At 45.9% G+C, this 16,117-nt stretch overlaps 1 protein-coding gene across 1 annotated transcript in view; it reads right to left on the bottom strand.

Moving 5' to 3' along the window:
* The window catches only part of LOC147737390 (uncharacterized), a 110,540-nt gene that overhangs the window by 74,098 nt on the left and 20,325 nt on the right, over window positions 1-16,117 (bottom strand). The window lies entirely within an intron of this gene.

Below are 16,117 nucleotides of genomic sequence, written 5' to 3' on the forward strand. Positions count from 1 at the left end.
CTTATGGTCAGACACCAAGGAATCCTTGCATGACCTTATGACTGAAATCAATAATAAAGATCCACGCATCAAACTAACATGGCTCATTAGCGATACCGATATCGCATTCCTGGATGTTCACATAAAAAACACCCCACAAGGATTGGTCACTGACCTTTACAGAAAAAGTACAGATCGCAACAACTCTTTACACTATGCTAGTTTTCATCAAGGTTCCCTCAAAAAACATCTCCCATTCTCTCAGATGCTACGTGTCAAGCGCATAGTGTCTGACGAAAGTTTGGTTGAAGAACGCATCACAGAAATGGAGAACAGGTTCCTTGAACGAGGTTACCCCAACAACGTTCTAGAACAAGCACGTGCCCGTGTAACCAATATATCGAGATCAGACAGCATGACAAAAACACAGAAAAACCCAGATCAACGCATGGTCCTCGTCTCCAAATTTTCAACTGCAAGTCCCAAATACAAGAAAATCATATGGAAACACTGGCCCATTCTACAGAATGAACCCGATTTCCAGGGTATTTTTGCGGAACCTCCAATATTTGCACACACCAGGAGTAACAACATAAAGGAAATCCTTGCAAAACCCACAGATATACCCAAAAACTATCGTGGCACTCAACCATGTCTAAACTGCAGTCATTGCAACAATGCAATAAAAGGAAATACTATACAGCACCCAATGAAAGGACACAATGTGAAACTTCGTGTTGATGCAACTTGTGATACTGCCAATGTGATCTACGCGTTAAAATGCCCTTGTGGCAAACTGTACATCGGCAAGACAGAACGGAAAATGAAAATACGCCTCAACGAGCATAAGTCAAACATCAGACTGAAATCAGAAAAATCTAACATCGCCATGCATTTCATTGATGCTCGCCATACCATCGCCCAAATGAAATTCATTATTCTAGAAACTGTCTCCAAGAGAGAAGGGACTGATAACACCAAGTTTCTACTAAAGAGAGAACTCGAATGGATCTACTTATTACAGACACTAAAGCCAAACGGGCTTAATGACCGCACTGAATTTAGTTGCTTCTTATAATTCTGTACTGTGTATACTTGTGTCCCACCTTGCTCCTGTATCATTCACTGATTCATTTATAATTTCACCTTTCCAATATGGCCGCTTCACTTTCCATTGTAACCCTCCCTGCATGTTTTAGTCCGTTCTCACTGTTTGTTTATTTATACTTCCGTGTTTCCCTAACACGCCAGACAACCGGCGGTAATCTGCCTGAACGCGCGGTTCGGCGCCACCACGTTACTCACCATGAAGTAAGTGTTACACACCGGTATACCCGGGGGTCTTCTACCCGTGTAGTCCGCTTTTACAGCGCGCAATCGGTAATTTCCGGAGCACCTTTGTACCCGCCTGCACTTATATCGAGCACTTCGTTAATGGTAACTTTTCAGTCCAACACCATCACCCGTCCTCGTACTTTTACCACCTTTGATAAATCCTGAAACAATCCCCTCACCCTACACTCCATCATTTGGCACCCGTTTCGTTAACTAGTGTTTGGCACCACGAGCACTTGTTTATAACTCCTATGTTGCACTACTATATTTCCCCTGACATTTCCTTTGTACTCTTCCTCCTCAGCCTTTCCGTGATCAAGGGCTGAACAGCCCGAAATGCATTGGATACAACTGTTCATGTGTTTAACTATGTTGTCCTCTGATATGCTTTGAATATCAGCAAAATAACCAAAACGGAATATACAAAAAAACATTGAAGAAAATAAATGTTACGTTTCAAATGAACTTTTGAATCACGTTTGATGATCATTATCGGTGTGCCTCTTTGGGGATGTACCTGCGGTTTCCGCAAACACAACTCTACAGTATTATTCAGTGGTGTGCAGACGGAGAACACCACCCTTTGAGAGCACCCAGAACCCTAACAACTTCTTCGCCAACATCCCTCTCAACCTAGTTGTGCACCCCCCGCACTCTCTTCTATCTTCATGTCTCCCAGAAGGCTCCGTGTGCATCAACCAGGCATTGCCCCGGAGCCTGGGCAGAACTGGGGGCTGCAATCCGGGGCAGGTCTGAAGGAAGCGAGAGAGGACTGGGGGCGCACAAAGGGGCTTGTGATAATCGGACTCCTAGGCACGGAGGGCCCCTGCGGGTCTGGGGTTATCAGATAGTTTTATCAGAGACGGGCGGGAGGCAACTGCCAGCGTGTGAAAGGCGGTCTGGGTGTGGTGCCCAGGGCACGGGCACAGATAGGACCCGGGCTGACCACACATTACCGCCCCCTCCCCGCCTCCCTCCCCCGTGAACCGCGGAAGGTGTTTTATGCCACCCAAACCCCGCTTCGCAGAACTGCGAGGGAGGAGGTGGAGCTGCGGGGTCTAAAGAAAGAAGAGGGGGCAAGAAATTAGGCGGAAACAAGGCCGAAATTAACCCAGTCATACACACGCCTTGCAGCGGTGCAAACTTCAAGCAAATGCTCCTTTGCGCTATTTTCTGTCTCCTTCATAGGAACAGGATAGGATTTGCTCCACTCCAAAACGATTTTGCACCCTGGCAAAAGATAGATTAAAGCGATCTGCTCTACTTTTGCTGAAGTAACATGTTAAGGAGAGGTGTAGACAGCGTTTTTCCCGCCTATAAAATGTGAAAGATTAAACTAGATTTTGTGAAAAGTCAGCCCGCTCCACTTCCAAAGCAAAACAGTGAAAAATCAACCGGTTTCATTTTCACATTATTTTTTAGCACTGCATTACTAATTAAAGAAGAGGTGGGAAGAGATGGGGAAGGAGGAGGAAACCAGGGGAGGGATCGTGAAAGAACCCCGTCCTTTTCAGACTGGGGGGGCGTGTTTTTTCATGATGACGTCACAGCGAGAAAGAAACGAAAAAACACGCCCCCCAATCCACAAAAGACGGGGCTTAAACAAAGTGACGCCCCTCTCCTCCAATGGCTGTCCAGCATTTTCGAGGCCAGCCAATGAAGAAGAGGGGCGGGTGCAAGCCCCCTAACTAAAAATCATTAAATCTTCGGACCGAACTGCGCAAGCTCAGCCTACGGTCCTCAACCTTAAAAAATCACATTACACAACAAACTACAGAATGCAACGGACCATGTTATTAGTTAGAACAGCACCACCTGAGTCTTTTGTAATTCTAAAGACCAAAATACATTTTTCTTTCATATTAGGCAATATCCAACATTCTGAAATATGGTCATGGCCATTTTTCACTTGTCTATTAAGAGTCTGTTGAACGTACGCCAAGACAGAGGTCTGGAACCTGATTAGAAATGGAGGTCTTAGAGCCTTATAATCTTCAGGTATGGCCTTAAAACTATCAGCCAGAGTTGAGTGAATCAATCTGAAGCTGATGATTTAATTGTATTCCTAATTAGGGAATCAATCAATTCAGATATCAGAACACCTTTACAATATTTCATTTCAGAAAAGTTCACAATTTCAGACATTAGCTTCAAATTAAATTTTTCCAACCAGGTACTTGGTTTAACAATTCATTATTTTATTTTTCACTTTGACTTTTTCATAATTCCGAATTTTAATTCTCATATCTTTAATGTGTCTGTAGAGATAAATTACCTGTAGCATTTTAATTAAAGGGGCACTGCTTCCGTGACATAGAATGAAACATGTAAACCTTGAGCAACCTAGGATATGGCCTAATTTTAATTTGTACAAAAAGGGGGAGGTTACATAACATAATATATATATTTATATTGCCAGATACCAAGCTGGCTACTCTTGATTTCACTCCATGCCGTTTTCTTCTACCTATCTACACTTCCTAGCTCTTTTATCACACTTGTGCAGATTGTTCTTAATTCCCACGGTCTTCTTTTGCCACTGTTTTACCTCGTTGAAGTCCCTGCATTCCTGGGTACTTTGTAAAAATTGCGGCATTTTTACAAAAGTGCAGATTTTGCGGTTTGCTGTGAAATCCTGGAGGGTTTGTATGTAGTTGGCTCCTCATATGCAATGCATTACTTCTCTCTTCTCGTTGAGTCCATTGTCGGTTGTGCCCAGACGTAGGATCGTTTTTGCTTCGAAGCGCGATAGTATGGAATTAGTGCAACTTCCTTTTACGTGTTTTAGGATTGTCCATTTTATGTCTTGTGTCCCATGTCTTTTTTCTTCGCAATGTTGTACCATGGATGCATTCTGGACTTTGCATTTAATTATTGATCTGTGTTGAGTGATCCTCTTTTTTCCTGCCTGAGTTGTTTCACCTACGTATGCAAGCTGGCATGGCCATATTACACAATATATTACTTTGGTACTATTGCAATTTGTGAATTTTTCATGGATGATACTTTTGCCTCTGTATTCAAATTTATCTCCTTCGATGGTACTCAAGCGTGAGATGCAATTTCCACATCGGTGATGTCCTTTTATGGGAGGTAGTGCTAGCACGGTCAATATGGAAACCTGTGGTCTATTCATCTGTGTATTGGCACGTACCCGTTTGTTTGTGATGTTTTTGTCAGCTGACCGCTGTCAGGGGCCTCTGTTGGTTGCTGTCTTAATTCACAGAGTTTTCCTTGGGTTGGGGACAAAAGTCTGATCCAAGGGGTGCAACGAACCAGATCACATGGTGGTACTGTCTGCCAACTGGGATGTATCTGTGAACAAGTTAGTGTTAGGTGCTGCACAGATGATGAGAAGAGCTCCCAGTGGGTCAGTTCAGTGTCTCAGGAGAGTGTAGATAGAGGTATCCAACTGAGGTCCTAGGGGCATAGAACTGATGAGTGCCTCTGAAGTAGAGGGCCACCGTCCCCGTTCTATCGCCTAAGCAGGAAAGTCTATCAAGGTATTGATTAAACTCCCCTGTCGTTAGACTAGAGGGGGTTTTGTTAGACCTTGTCCTTTTTGCATGGTCATCCCCACACTTTATACCTTCCTACTACTACTTTTTGATAAATTTGTTTTGTTGGCCTTGGGACTCTGTGCACTTTACCAGTGCTAATCCGTGCTAAAGTGCGTGTGTTCTCTTCTTAAAACATGGCCACATATACTTCTGCCCATATAGCATATTTAATCTACTTGTAAGGCCCTAGTTAGGTAGCCCTACATGTGCCCATGGCCTGTAAACTAAATGCCACTAGTGGGCTGCAGCACTGCGTGTGCCACCCACTTAAGGAGCCCTTTAAACATGTCTCAAGCCTGCCACTGCACGAGACATCACTGGCAGGATACGAGGGAGGGCCTGAATAGGCTCTGTAGTGTCTCAACACAAAGAACGTAACAACCACTGATATGGATGATATCAGCCCCAGGATGCATCACGACTTGTAGGGTAATGCCCAATTGCCTTTAATACAGCGTTACTTCACGCTTTTAGAGGGAAAGCGTTGTTTATGGGACAATTTACATGGCTGACATATAAGGTGTTTAATGTTGCTCGTGTTAATGAGTTTATAGCATACTAATGGCAATTCTTTCGATTAACATTTCTTAGAACAGAACCCCTGACGAAGGACCGGTACGGCCCGAAATGCATTGGTCAAGCTTTTCATCATTGTTAAAGGAACTGGGAATTTCGACATGCTGTATTAAAGGCAATTGGGCATTATGCTCGCATTTCAAAATTGGAATTAACTCGTTCTACAACCTCATTTTTCAAACAATAAAATTATGGGACATTCATTAAATTTGGTTTACGATGATTTTTTCATCCTACAACACGTGATGCATCCTGGGACTGATATTATCCATATCAGCGGTTGTTACATTGTTTACTTGGTGCCGCAGGACGCAGCGCAAGCCAGGATTGCTCCCCTAAAGACTACCATTGGATTAAAGAGAATAGAAACAAGGAGTGCGGGCCACAGACTCTTCCATACAATCAACACAAAGAACTACACACCCCCTGTAGTTAGTCTGGAACATGGGCAGGGAATGGAGGGCATCTGTACACTTCAACGGTATGCCTCTAGACGTTTCTGCCCACTTCAAAGGCACCACTGTGTATGAAAGAAGGACATTGGACACCACCACTTTGACTTGGGGACACTGCCAGGAAGAAGGACTACTGTGCCGCTACAAGGAGTGCCACTTTGCTGGATTGCTGCTCTATAAGGAACTGCGCCCTGCTTTATTGGCCTGCTGAACTCTTGTCTGGGGAAGAATATCTAGGCCTGCAACTCTATCTTGAACCCGAGATCCCCGAGTGACTCAGAGGGTTTGTCTGTTGGCTCCCTGATCTTACTGACTGACTGACTGATGGTATTTCTAAAGCGCACTAATGCCGAGGCGTCTTGGCGCTCAGTAAAGTAATCAACCAGGTACTGAACGATGCATCATTGAGTGAAAAGCCATGCCTTAATTTCCTTCCAGAACAGTCTACGGTTAGTGATCTGTCTGAGCCTCTGGCACAAAACAAGCTCCCAAGCAGCTCCTGGTCCAGTCTTCAGTGCGTTCCTTGCTCCCAAATGGTGCTTCCCAGGCCCTAGACCCTTGCTGTGGTTCAGTGGGCTCCTAAATCAAGCTTTTGAACTCTTCATGAGTGCAAATGAGCCCATTCCCACCGGAATTCCACTGTTCGCACGGAACTTCAGCGTGAGCCCCTGCCGCCTATCTCCTTGAACAGCAAGGATCAATCGATGTGGAAGACCATCAACGCGAAGCTCCAGCCCGACCGTCTGCGATACCCGGCCTGCTCTTCGTGCCATGTCCACCACTGCCATCGACACTCTCCTTACTCCCTGCGACCCTGTCCAATGCGAACGGGGCTCTTGGCTTAAAACTTGAGAGGGTAAAACCTTCAGCTGAACTAATCTGGGGCTCTATCTAATTCGTGCTCCATCGTGATCAGCTTGAACTTTTGACTTTGACCTGGTTCAGCATGACCAGATTGCCTTGGTTGGCGCTTTATGTTTTTAGGTGCTGTACAGAAGTGTATTCTTTAAATATTCATATCTCTGGTTCTACTGATTGGATTGTTGTCGTTTGGGTTTCGATTTGTTGATTAAACTGAGCTCTATTTTTCTGGTGTTGATTTTGTGTGCTGTTTACGCTGTTTTACTGTTTGAAGTGTTGCACAAATATTTACACATTACCTCTAAATTAAGCCTGACTGCTCCGTACCAAGCTACCAGGGGGTTGACCACAGTTTAATTTGGGGTTTGCTTGTGCCTTATCCTGACTAGGATTGTCAAATTCTGAAAAGGAGCATACAGTTATAACTAGATTCTTTCATCAATTATACTCGAGCATGTAATTAAACCTCATTTCATTTGCAAACTATACAAAATATTGCTCCCGGTTTTCCGTTTAAATGGATTTTTACATATAAATACAGACGGAATACTTTTATTGCTTTGTCTGTATTTATAAATAGAAACGTAAAAATACGTATTAACCGGCTTTATGGTGTCTATGTGCTCCTCTGAAAAATCAGTGTCAGTGTCTGGGGCGCACAGGGGCCAAGGAAAGAAATCGGAAGCTGCTACTGCGATGTCCTGTAGATTATTCTCCCCTCTAAATCACCCCGCCCTCCAGAGTCTGAACTAAGCACTCTGCTGCCAAGGGAGACTGATCTGTGAATGAGCGAGCCTCTCTACCTCCGAGGCAGCAGCAGGCCGAGAGCGCTTATCGGCCTTTATCAATGCATCATTCACACACTATTGACAATGCCACGGGGTTAATTGCCCCCCTAGACATCCTGTCAGAAACTGCCTGTCCAGAGGCATAGTTTAAAGCGCAAAGAAATGGGCAAGCAGCAGGACAGTGATGTTCTCTTCGAATTAGTGGTGTGGAAGAGTCGGTGTAGCTTAATTTCTTTGTTGATCAACAAGAAAAATGAAAGGTCCATCAAGAGAACTCGTTTAAGGAGGGCCTGGCACCACAGCGAGGTTATGGCTTCATTTACCCCCACAAAGTCTGGGGAGCAAAATCTTTGAATATTTTCACTGGCAGGGTCCTTGCTGTCAATGGCAGCAGAGGCAGTGGGCATCCTAAAATGAGTTCGAAACCAGCGTATTGGGGGTCGGTGTGAGGAGGGGGTTTGTTTTCTTTAGTGTTCGTGGCACCTTTGCTAAGCCATTCTTCACCGTAAAGCAGTTTTAAAAAAGACAGATATATCGGGCGGTGTTTGCCACTTGACCTTGGAGCACTGTAGATTTGAAGCCCGAGGAAGGCAGCCATGCATCTGAAAGTGCACGTGAACATCTGCACGTCTAAGGCGCTGCAGCGCCTGAGTCTCAGCTACAGCCCAGAGCCAAGCACAGCACCAAGGTTAGTTACAGGTTGGCAAAGGCAAGCATGCAGTTCAGGTTCATTGGCACACCGGTGGATCGAGGTGCAGCGCTCTGCCCAAGCCGCCGGAGTTCCCATGATGCAGTGATCACCTGGTAATGCACGCTCGAGCCCTCGGATGCAAGGGGGAGAGGACACCGGAATGCAGCCTCTACCTGGAGAGCAATGCTCGCTCCCAGGCAAGCACAGAGCCGTCAAATGGAAATTTAGGCATGCAAATGAGTGAGTAGATATCGTAGTGATAATATGTAGTGATAATGAAATTGTTTTAAATGTTTGTTAAAATTGACTTTTATGATTTCATTATCGAAATAAAGACATTAAAACCTGAACCTGAGTAGATATCGCCACATCTGAAACCTAACCCTAGCGACTGTCACCAAGTGCCATCTCGAGCAATGCTTGAATGCTAGCCCTCGTGATTATTCGTCGAAGCCCTGGACGTAGTTCTTTCTATTCAAATTAATGGACAATCGTAAGTCACTGTACTTTATAGACCTTGCAGGTAGTCTGACTTGCTGCTAACTGTAGCATTTTTAGTGCACAGGTATAACCATGCGAATACTGTAGGGGTGAGGAGGACACAAGGGTGACTTGTTGAGTATCTCTCAGCATGTAAAAGCTATATAGACGTCTAATCGTTGACGTTCCACATTTCTGTAGCCCAATCTCTAATTGTATTGAGAAAGCCCATTACAAGTGCTCTAAACTTGGTGGCCTAAAGTGTCAACCTGTGGGCTCTGTCTTTACATTTATTCTATTAATTATATGGCAATGGGTGTATACATCAACCACAAAGGTGGTGGGTGGAGGAAATGGGAGTAGTAGATTTGGAGGGACTTGAACGCTGTGGTAAGTTAGCGTTATTGAGGAGTACAGATAGTGAACCACCCGACTTGCCTGGTCATCACGGCTGTGGGAAAAACAGGAAGAAATCAGGAATCTAATAGCCCTGATTACGTTCCTTGATTTTCACTCAGCTTTATTTTCTTAGCCGCACAGCAGGAATTAAGTGACTTCTGTGGGGCTAAGAGTGGATGTAACCCTGCAATGGCAAAAGGATTGTGATGTCACCTTCACTACCCATAGCACTGGGGTGAATTAACTACCATGGATGTGAACATATAGGCTCAAGTCTCGGTTTGCCTCACCATCCCATGATTCTGACCAAGTCCCTTAGATTCCCAGTGTCTGTAAAAATGAAAAGGACCTTGTGTAATCAAACTGTTGCTCATGTTAAGCACTTCAGTACCTCTGGGGCAAAGTCACACTATAAAAAACGGCAAAAAGTGTCCCCTATAGACTTTTGAATAACTTAGAGGTACAATGGTACTCTACTCTATGTATTATTATATTGTTATATTTTTATTTGTCTCATACCTGTTATTTGGGTTGCAGCCCTGAAGAAGTCAAGTGCCGTATATTGGCTAGACGAAACACGTGTTGGCTGAGCTTGGCAATGCTTGTTTATTGAACTGAGCTGGATCACTGTTTCTTTGGAGGAATAAACTTGGACAACTCAACTGATAAATAACGTTTGGAGGACTTATTACTATTATAAACGTTTGAGTGCTTGGAAGAACTCTTTATATTGGTTAACTCACCTCTGTGGGTTAAGTTCGGGGTTGTGGTAACCGACCCCTACCTTCTTGGAGCACCTCTTTTTACTTTCGCAAAATTGACTACCTTGATTCGCGGTGCGCTCTTTTTTATCAACTGTTACCATTTTGTTAAAGTCTGTGTAGAGGTTGTGTCTCACTGGCCAGTGTCAACTGCTAAATAAAAAAAGCTGATTCGGAGACCGCAGAGGGGAAGATGCAGACAACCACTGGTGACTCTACAGTTGTTGCACTTCTGCGATAACACCAGCACCTCAGACCCAAGAAGGTGATCCTTCCACCGCGACTACTCAACCTTCCACCATGACTTCTGGGGCAGACATCTCAACGTGTCTTCATGGAGACACTGTCACACCAGCGAGCTGCCCATGGAGAGGAAATGAAAGGGACAGCGATGGTCTGTCCCTTTGCCCCAGAGCTGGCCGTTTTATTCATGGCCAAGTTTTAGGAGAAATTTACCTATGATAGCAATCCATTTGTGCATCATATCCACAAATGGTTTCAGTTTATTGATGACATTTTTTGCATTTGGGATGGACAAGATGATATCTTAAATGTGTTTATTGAATGGTTGAATGCCAGATCAGTAGATGTACAATTCTGTGTGTCCAGTAGCCAGTCATCTATCACATTTTTGGATGTAGCAGTCTTTGGCCACAATGGCAGATTATGAACTACCATAAGCGAGCCTTCTATGGCGCTGCACCAGAAATTTGGAACTCTCTTCCACCGGAAATTCATAGAACCTCCTCCAAGGATGCTTTCAAATTGGAAGCAAAAAGATTCCTCATGAATAAGTTCTTACCTTAACACGACGGACCCTAATCGCTCTGTAAACACGACAGCATTGGTTAATATTTCTGTTTGTTATAATTGTATTCCTCCCGCTTACATCATTATGTATCATCACTCCTTTGATGTCATTTCATCATTGACTAGCCTACTCTACGTTAACCCTGAATTAGATCTGTTATGTTTGCACTATTTGATTTTATGCATATTAGTTTCACCATTTTAGTCTTGTGATCTTTTTCCTTCCTCTCCCTCTAACTGTAAAGCGCTCTGATATCCTTTGGGATCAAGTTTGCGCTATATAAAACTTTATGAATAAATAAATTGTTTACCAAATCAAGGGTTAGGAACAATGCCCTGCATTATACAAGTCATCATCCACACAGTTTACATGACAATTTGCCTTCAGGCCAATTTCTCCAAATAAGACGGAATTGCTCAGGTAAAAGTGATTATTTCATGAATGCAGAAATTCTTCTGCACAAATTAAAGGAACGCGGATACCCAAACAAGTTGCTGAAAATACGATGAAACGTGCTTGGTGGACTCCAAGAGAGACCCTTCTGGAAAATAGACCAGCAAATGACAAGTTAGAACGCATGGTATGCATCTTCACATTTTGTTCAAAGACTACCTGTAGAAAAGTGGGTTTCTGTTATAGCAACCCCTCCACTTTTTGCCAGACCACTGATGCAATTTGACTTGATGTGCCCTGGTACCCTGCCAATCAGGTTCCCAGGGCCTGTGTTCTTTCCCCAAAACTAAATTAATTTGCCTATTTATTTATTTATTTATTCAAGAGTTTTATATAGCGCTGGCTAGACCCGGAGGTATCAGAGCGCTTTACATGAGGTACCACAAAAATTACATTACAAGATTACGTCAGTTCAATTTACATCAGTTGCTAGACAAATAAATGCAAGAGCATAGAAGACGGGATGATTGAAGTGTAGAGGGGAAGGGGGTAAGGGTAAAGGGATAGTAGGGAGATAACGGCAGAGAGACGAAAGGAAAGTCTGTCTAAAGTCCAGCTGGGTAGGTGACGGTCGAGGGGAAGCCCCAAAACCCATCTCCTCTATAGCTATCAGGTGGCTCCACCAGGCGTTGTCAAATAGCTTGGTCTCGATTTGAGAAAAAAAAACAAAAAAAAGCATGGATGGCAAGATAAATGGAGCGTAGCGGGTAGGGGGCATGGAAGGAGAAAAAGGGGGGATAGGGGAGGAGACAACAGGGAGAGACGAAATGAAGTCTGTCTAATGGCCGACTGGGTAGGTGACGACCAAGGAGGGAGTCTACGGCCCATCTCCCCTATAGCTAAACCTGGTAGCTTCTTCGGGCATTCAACAAAATAGTTCAGTCTCAATACATTGAGAGAGTAGAGAGGGAGAGACAAAGATAGAGGGAGTACGCGGGAAGAGACGACAGGAGAGACGAAAGGAAGTCTGGCTGACGACCGACTGGGTAGGTGACGTCCAAGGAGGGAATCACTGACCTGTCTCCCCTATAGCTAAACCAGGTAGCTCCATCGGGCATCAGACAAAATAGCTAGATCTCACATGACCACAGGTCAGCCCCTGGTAAATGGTACCACAGGTACCCAGGGCACAGTGACCAGAGAAGGCCTCTAAGGGCTGCAGCACTTATTGTGCCACCCTTAGAGGTGGCACAATAAGTGAGCCCTGTACCCATACAGTGCCCAACTCCATTCTTGGGCATTGTAAGTACAGTCCTGCCATTAAGAGTATATGGTGCTGGGAGTTTGTCATTACGAACTCCACAACACCATAATGGCTACACTGAAACCTGGGAAGTTTGGTATCAAACTTCTCAGCACATTAAACCCACACTGATGCCAGTACCTCATGTATTTTTATCTGAAGTGTTTTAGTGCGCCAAATTATATTTTGTACTTGGGGATTAAAATTAGAACTGTTTATAGGGAGTCACATACATAATCTCCTTTTTACGTACAAAGGAAATAACATGAGTTGTATTTTTCTATATTAAAGCTACTATGTGGAATTTCTTTCTTGGTGGTATATATGTATAATTAACGGATCTTGTGTAGATGTGATTGAGTAGAGTGGATTGAATGGTGGCTATACCTACTTGGTGATACTTTTGATTCCAAGAGGATATTTTAATTTCTACTCTTCAATAAAGACCAGATCTCCAGAGGACAGCGGACCTGTCCAGAAAACCTCTAACTTCAAGGATTTCGAACAATTGAACTCTGAAGTTCTGTCGTCTGCCCTTCTCAACTCTCAACGCACCTCCAGGCCTGGCCACTGTGACTCTAAACCTGTCAATTTACAAAGATGTGTTTTCTTCTTGGTTTCAGTGTCTAAAAGGTGTCAGCCAAGTATGGTTATGGTATGCCACTCCTGGAGTTCACAGACCTAAGGGTTCGTTCCTGGTATATAGAACGGGTGACAGAGGGCGTCCCTGCCCAGTTCCCCAGGTGATATGAATGGCGTTTGAGTTGAGCCCATTTACGTAAACTCAGGCCATAGGCTGTGTGTCCAGCAGCTTCCTACGTGATCTCAAATTCCCTGACATACCAAGGCGCCTAAACGTCTCGATCATAAAAGACTGTTCCAGGGAGTCAAACGCCTTATCGGCATTATCAGCCTTCATGTGTGTGCTTTCCCGATGCAGCACTGCGAATACCGTGCGTAGATGAACCGCTGTGGGTTTATGTGGGACAAATCCCAACTGTAACGGGGAGACAATTCTCTTTCGTAGGAGGGATAGCCGAGTCGCATCACCTCAGGCAGGAATTTATTTCTAAGCTTTGTAAAACTCTACACCTGACTTTCAGATCCCGGAGCCTTTCCTCCTCCTAGGGCGTGTTGGACTTGGCCTTTCTGGCAGGTTCACCCCTAAACTTTTTGCTTTTACTTGTGACATGGTGTTAGTGATTTTTGGCTTCTGCGCACTTTACCACGGTGCCCCAGGGTAAAGTGCGTGCGTGTAGTAAGGTTGGCCTGCCCTCCCATAGGAATGCATGGGGAATGTTGTGTCCCTGGTAGTTCCTGATGCGTGGGGAGTGCAGGTGTGAATTTGGTATGTGTGGACTCGATGGATTAAATGCTGCGCAATTATGTGTGCGGCGTTATTGTGTCTAGTGTGGAAGTGCCACTTCTATAAGTTGGCCTGTCTGTGTAGTTTATGTGAATTGGCTGTCTGGCTTGTGATTGGCTGGAGCTGGCTGGTGAGCCTGGCTCCATGAGTCATGATGGGTCTGCCCCAGTGGTGAGTGGAGAGATCTGCATGAGTGATGTGAGGGAGGAGTGCGCCTGGGACCTGAATAGGGCTGGGCTTTCCCCACACAATGCTGGCTCCGCCCCCTGTGGTGCGTCTAATTTCCCTAGCCTGGCCAGTGAATGAGAAGAGGGGGTGAGCACATCAGAGTGCTCCAAAACCAGCTGCGACTGGTTTTTCCCCCACCCTGCAGCCTAGACAAAGGATTTCTGGGTATAAGAAGGGCTGTGACCCCATACCAATGTTCTCTGTTCCTGATCCTAATCTGAGGGGGGCCTGCTGCTGCTGGGCGCCAGGAGGACCGCCACTGGGACTGCCTTCCTGCCTGGAGGGCCCTGTGAGCTGGCCTCTGAACCCAGCCTTTGCCCCCCCCTACCTTTCTCTTCTTCCTGGGAACTTTGCTGGACTTTGGCTAGGACTCTGCCTCTGGAGGCGCCAGGGGAGCGCTGTTTCCTGAGTGCTGGGAGCACTCCTACTTTTGTCTGCAGTCCAGAGCTGCTTTCACCTCTAAAGAGGGATTCCCCAGCGTGGGGATCCCCCTGCCTTTGTTTGTCGGCACAGGTGCCCACCCTGCATTTCGCCTGCATTTTGCCCTAATCTGCGGCGCGGGTGCCTACCCCGCTCATTGCCGTATTTCTGCCGATTTTCGGGAGCCCGTTGTTGCCGCGGCCCGCGAAGAATTACCTCCGGGCCGCTGCCTAGTGTGACCCGGAAGTACTGTTCCGACACCGGAAGCCACCGGGAGCCCACCCTGCGCTCCGGCATCCTAGGGCGAGGTGTGCAGTTCGGGACACCAGCAGAGTGTGCCGGTGTCCCGGGAAGTGTAGCCCTAAGCGATCCCAGGCAGGAGCCTACCCCGCGCTGGGAGTGAGCAAGACCCGGGGTGCGGGTCGAGGAGCAGCCGGAAGACAACGGAGACTCCGCTCCGGGGATTAGAGGAGCATCGGCCGCCGTAAAGAAGCCCCGCGGAGACGCCTCCTCCAAGCAGCTGGTGAGTGCGGGCGTCTCGGTGGGAGTTCCCAATTTAATGAGGAGCGGTCCCAGTTGGCAGCGGGTCGCTCCCCTGCTAAAGTACTGCATTTTTCAGGTGTTTCCCGAGTCCCCAGAAGGGGGACTCCAACGAAGGGGCCATAATTGTTCGAGGGGGCATCGGGGCACATTGCCGGTGCCCGCCCCACTACTGCTAAAGTGCTTGCTTCATTTTATTTTAGAGCCTGCGAGGCTCCACGGACTTCACGGGCCATTATTTCCAGAGTCCCTAGAGGAGGGACTCCAACGAAGGGGCCATCGTTGTTTAGAGCCCGAGAGGATCCCACACCCGCATTGTTAGGGGCATTTTGGAGGGTAGAGCGGCCCCGGTTGGCAACGAACCGCTCACCCCGTGAGGTGGCATTTGTTTCTTGAGCCCACGAGGCTCCCATGTGTCCTTGGGCCCCATTGTTGTTCAGAGCCCCACGGGAGAGCCAGGAGGCACGCTGGTGCCAGGCTCCCTGCTATAGCTGAGAGAAAGAAGAACAGGACAACCTGACCAAGGTTAAGCACAACCAAAACAATAGTAAAAAAGTGGATGTTGGTGCTGCACACTTCAAGTGCCTGTTGTCCTAGGGCACAGGTCCCAAATGGGTGAAGTTATAAATGAAAGTAGGAGGCGCACTCAAATAGATTAAGGAGACGCTGTTAATGTTCCAAATAACTCTTCTTTATTTCGGTCAATTAAACCAGGTAAAAACAGCCAACGCGTTTCGTTACAATAAGTAACTTCGTCAGGGCAAATGTTTAGGCGCGACATATAGTAAGCCAATGTGTGGATTTCAATATGTAGTTGGGCGTGTGATATGACGATGGGTCAAGAACAAAGTACTTATCTCTTCAAATTCAAAATTCAGGAGGCATCAATTTCACAGAATATCTCTGAGGTAATTGGCACAGCGAGAGCAGCCTTAAGAAGAACAGAGATCCGATGAAAGATAGAGTGTACTCATGAAAATATATATCAAATCCAGAGTGGGGCGCGTATTTCAAGACGCTCTTTTCTATAAACTATTATGAGCCTGGTGCCCCAAAGTATTATAGAGCACCTCCTAGGTGTGACTGGTAGCGAAATCGGTCGAGGGCATCTGCGTCCCAGCCTGATAACGGGGATGAACCTGCTACAGCTGCCCAGCACTTAGTGGGCAGC

The sequence above is a fragment of the Lissotriton vulgaris genome, chromosome 1_1 (genome assembly GCF_964263255.1).
Source record: "Lissotriton vulgaris chromosome 1_1, aLisVul1.2, whole genome shotgun sequence".
Lineage (NCBI taxonomy): Eukaryota > Metazoa > Chordata > Amphibia > Caudata > Salamandridae > Lissotriton > Lissotriton vulgaris.